Raw genomic sequence first — 5545 nt, forward strand, 5'->3', positions numbered from 1 at the left:
AATTATCTTAGTAGTTGCAGTAGACTAGCACCTTCATACTCCCATGTATTTCATCCTAATGAACTTATCCTGTTTGGAGACTTGCTGTATGCCAAAACTCCTACTGAGGATTCTGGCCAGTTTCCTCACTGGAGATACATCCATACCCATTTCAGGCTGTGTCTCACAATAGTTTTTCTTTGCATTCTTTGCACTACATGTCCCTTATTAATGTCAGGCTGCAGTTGGCTTGGATGAATGGTCTGGTGACCGGCTCCATAATAACCTACTTTGCTTTACAGCTGATCTTCTGTAGACCCTATGAAATTGACTACTTCTTTTGTGACATATATCCTGTCTTAAATCTCTCCTGTAGCAACTCTTCCTCTGTGAAGCATGCAACCTTTGTTCTAGCCTTCCAAACTACAGTACCCTCTTTTACACTAATGTTGATCGCCTACATCTGCATCATTCTCACCATCTTGAAAATGAAGTCCAAAACTGCACAACAGAAGGCCTTCTCCACTAGCTCATCACATCTAATTGTGGCGATACTTCTCTTTGTCTCCTTATTCATTGTCTATGTAATCCCTGAAACAGACATCCTGAAGGAGCTACACAAAACATTCTTTCTGTTCTACACAGTTCTGACTCCCATGCTCAACCCCCCTTTCAAACCCCCTTATATACAGCTTGAGAGACCGAGAGCTAAAGGAAGCTCTTTGAAGGTCAGCCAGGAAATTCAGCAACCAGTTTTTTTAGCTGAAGGATGGCTTGATAGATCTCTTGAAATCATTAGAGAGGATTTTGCATGCAGGAATGACAGCAGCTCTTTGGAGATAAGATTAATTGTTTGTGTCTACTCATCTCATCCAAACTTTATTACTAAACCACACATCTAAAGGTATATGCATAACCTTTTCATTTTAAGTGGGGTGTGATATGGTTAGTATTTGCATGTTACACCTAACTATTGACTTTTTTTGCCTACCAATGAAATCTGTGTTAAATTGCTAACAGTGATTTCCATTATCTTATATCTGTGGCCTTCAATGTTACTGTTTCTATTCATCCTGTGGCTACTCATGTTCATTAGCCATCAACACATGAAAGCATATTAACAGATGGTTTCTTGCATATGGCATTTACCGAAGAACCAGATGTGGGAGGAAGATCAAGGTTCAAGCTTTTGCCATGTCCTATATTTGTGGCAGGTTCGCCACATAGTTTTGCGAAAATCATATGCTTGCAAATAATTTTGTATAGCCCATTAATGCTCTGCTCTGACCTGGATAGCCTGGCCTAGCCCAATCTCATCAGGTCTCAGAAGCTAAACAGAGGCTGTGGTCACACGGAGCATCAGGCACGCTAGAGAGATGGAAGATAGGTGGATTTTCCGGGCGCAATCTCACCACCACATCTGGGAAGCGTAGAGCTCCTGTGGCGCACCCGAGGCTTCCCGCCAAAGATGCGGGGTAAAAAACTAGTACCTCGGAGGTACTAGTTTCCAGTAACCGCAGGGCAAGGGCAGGTGTCTGATCGCGTTTCCAGTGGTAGTTCCAGCGCTCTCCAATGCTCCCTCGTATAAAAGGTTTTTTTCCCAACTGGCCATGGGATGCGCACAAGCACCCAATGGGGCATGCACACACTTTAGTGTCCAGTAAAAAAAAAAACCCACACCCATTTGCCGCGCGGCGCCACTTCTTTGCCGTGGCACAGGATTGTGGTGTGCTCAGCACCTCCCCCCTACCACGGGACCTCCATGGGACCTCCACAATACGTCTTCTGGCGCAACCGCGCATTATTTTGCCCCAAGGCAAACAGCCATGCTCCCCCCCCCACATTTTCCTGCCCGTGTGACCAGGGCCAGAGTCTGCCCTGGTTAGTATTTGGATGTGAGACCACCAAGGCAGTCCAAGGTCATGACACAGGGGAGGGCAATGGCAAGCCACCTCTGAGTATCTTGCCTTGAAAGCCCTGCGTGGTTGCCATAAATCGGCTGCGACTCAAGGGCCTTTTCATCACCACAGTTCATGTCCTATCATGTAATTTAAACTCTCAGAAACATTCTCATCTCTCCATAAAATCAACGAGATTAGACATGTCAGAAGTTGCAGATTTCTTCTCAAGTTTCCTCACTTCATTCATCCCATAGGGAAGAACTGTGGAAGGAGAAAGGAAACCCACAACTTCCTGGCAAAACCAGTGTGGTGTAATGGTTAGACTGCTGCACCTGGGAGGCCCAGGTTCAAAGCCCATTCAGCTATGAAGGATGACTGTTTCCAGTGTTCCCTCTAAGCTGAGTTACTGTGAGCTAGCTCACAGTTTTTTTTAGCCTCTGGTTCACACATTTTTGTCTCCGCTCAGGAAGGATGGTTCCAGAGCAAACTAACTTGTACAGTAGCCAAATCACCTGCTCACAACTTTAATGTCAGTAGCTCACAAAGTAGAATTTTTGCACACAGGACACCACAGCTTAGAGGGAGCATTGGTTGGCACTGACTCTGCAAGGTAGGTCTGTCTCTCTGACCTACCACACAGGATTGTTGTGAGGCTATATAGAGGAGAGAAGAATAATGTGTGTTGTTTTGAGCTCTTTGGAGGAAGGGTGGGTTAAAAATGTACAATGGCATATGTAAAAACTTGCCTCTGCATAGCTGAGCCCGATGGTGTGCTTACGTAACGTGCAAGCAATGCCAAGTCCTTGAGAAATGGCACAACTTGCAGATTGTGTAAAGTTGCCTTCAGGACAAGCTATCAAATATTTTACACAGGTCCTTACTGGCTGCAGTGTTATACCTAGAAGAGAGCTGGTATATCTAGAGTTCAGTGCTATACAGATGGTGCATGTTTGGCAGAAATGTCTACACTGTGTGTTCAAAACCTAGTCTACTGCTCTACGACCACTTCTAACTGGACACGTGGGTGGCTTCCAAATGGGGATAGATTTTGTGTTTTTCCTGCTGTTGGCGTGGCTGCAGAAAAAGCACAGGCGCAATGGGGCTTCCACATGGCAGGTTTCCTCATGGTTTCCATGCCCCAGTCCCCCAGAAGTAGACACCTCCTCACCCCTGGGCCACCAGGACTTTTGCACTTAAAAAAAAACCAGCACCAGTAGGTGTAGTGGGTTCTGAATTCCCTGGTTACATTTTAAAAGAAGTAAGTCTTTAGATTACTGCTCTACGACCACTTCTAACTGGACATGTGGGTGGCTTCCAAATGGGGATGGATTTTGTGTTTTTCATGCTGTTGGCGTGGCTGCAGATAAAACACAGGAGCAATGGGGCTTCCACATGGCAGGTTTCCTCATGGTTTCCATGCCCCAGTCCCCCAGAAGTAGACACCTCCTCACCCCTGGGCCACCAGGACTTTTGCACTTAAAAAAAAACCAGCACCAGTAGGTGTAGTGGGTTCTGAATTCCCTGGTTACATTTTAAAAGAAGTAAGTCTTTAGATTCCTCCCTTGCAAAGGTCTTGTCCCTTATATCCCCCACAAAGGCAGGAGCTAGACGAACTTTTTTTAAAAAGAAAGCAGAGAATTCAGAGAACATGCTACACCTATAGATACAATGGTATTTCAATACAAGAATATTCTAGTCCCCCCCTCCAATTAAAAGCCCCTGGTCACAAGGGAAGGGTACGGCTACTGTGGGGACAGGTTCATGGTTAATGGGTGTCATATGGGCTGGGGGAAAAAATCAGAATTTTTCACTCATAAAGTAGGTATTAAGGCTTTATTTTTCTATTTCCCAACATTTCAGAGCAAAGTAGGTTTGAGGAAGATTGGAGAAAAGCCAGGAAGACCCCATAGGTTCACAAATACACTACAAAATGTGGGGAAGCAGGGAATACAATCAGACTTCCACAAAGGATTGAATTTGGGGCAGATAACCCATGTAGAAATGGCTGCAGCTCAATTTTATCCATATTTATTTATTAGTAAGTCACACTGTGTTCAGTGGGGTTTACTCCCAATTAAATGTGCACAGCTGTATATTGCCTTAGCAGTTTAGGGAGCTAGATTTCTTCATCACATTTATACCCATTCTACAGCAGGTAAACTAAGGCTGAGAATAACTTTTCCAACAATGCCATGTCTGATATGAATCTTCACTTCTTGAGATCATTCTGAAGGTCACAATTTGCAGAAGGAAAGCTCACCTACCCATATTTAAATGAAATATCTATTTTTTTCTTAAGAAACTAAAACTTTGTTACTTAAGGTAGTTAAAGAAGTTTATTACATATGGCTGTTAGAATCATGCACGCGCACGCACACACATCACAGGAACATAAAATATAAGTATTATATCATTGGGCATTGTGAATTTGCAGTGTTATTACAATATGTGAGTTTATGGAGTTATCACAACAATATTACAATGTAAACAAATTGAGAATGCTTGGGGCACCAAATTTAATGTCTGAGAAGGACTCTTATTTGCTGTTTCTTGTTGAAAACCAGCTATTTCCTTTTGTTCCTAAACTGGGAAGATAACGTTTTCAGGTATCAGGATATCAAAAAATTCAGGACAAACCATGGGAACAGAATGTACACATGCTGCTCACTTTTTCTGTCCTTACACTAGAGAATTAAAACCACAGTGGAAGTACACGGTTGACAATATTAGCTTAGGCTTTCAAGGATAGTCCATTGATGACATAAATATTCATTTACCTACTTTAAACATTTTTATGCTGCCCTTCAACCCAATTCTGGGTCTCCAAGGCAGTGGACATTAAAACGTTTCAAGCATTAAAAACAGCATTTAAAATAAGGACTCATATATTTAATATTTAAAAGTAGTAAACAAAATATCTAAACACATAAACACACAAACAGGGAAGAAAGCTAATAAGCGTTAGGCCCTGATCACACCGCAGGAAAAGCCGGGGCGGAAGTGCGGCTTTTTAGAGCTGCAGCAAAAGAGAAGTGTGGCAGCGGGATCAGACAGATCCCCCGAGCTGCCGCACATATGCTCCCCAGCATGATCAGATGCGGGGGGGAAGCCACAGATCGGTGAGCAAGGTGAGCCCGCTGCGCATGCGTGTGCATTCTCCCCGGCGTCTGATCGTGCCGGGGAGAAAAGGCGGCACGGCCAGGGGATCCGTGGGATCCCGCCGCGCCGTTTCAACTTTGGCACGGCTTTTAAAAGCCATGCTTTTGGGTGGCTTTTCCCCTGCCATGTGGCAGGGGCCTACATATGGCTGTTACAATCATTCACGCGCACACACACACATCACAGAAACATAAAATATAAGTATTATATCATTGGGCATTGTGAATATGCAGTGTTATTACAATATGTGAATTTATGGAGTTATCACAACAATATTACAATCTAAACAAATTGAGAATGCTTGGGGCACCAAATTTAATGTCTGAGAAGGACTCTTATTTGCTGTTTCTTGTTGAAAACCAGCTATTTCCCTTTGGTCCTAAACTGGGAAGATAATGTTTTCAGGTATCAGGATATCAAAAATTTTAGGAAAAACCATGGGAACAGAATGTACACATGCTACTCACTTTTTCTGTCCTTACACTAGAGAACAGAAGTACATGGTT

Source organism: Gekko japonicus, unplaced genomic scaffold (assembly GCF_001447785.1).
Source record: "Gekko japonicus isolate JY-2015 unplaced genomic scaffold, Gekko_japonicus_V1.1 scaffold2878, whole genome shotgun sequence".
NCBI classification, from domain to species: Eukaryota; Metazoa; Chordata; class Lepidosauria; order Squamata; family Gekkonidae; genus Gekko; species Gekko japonicus.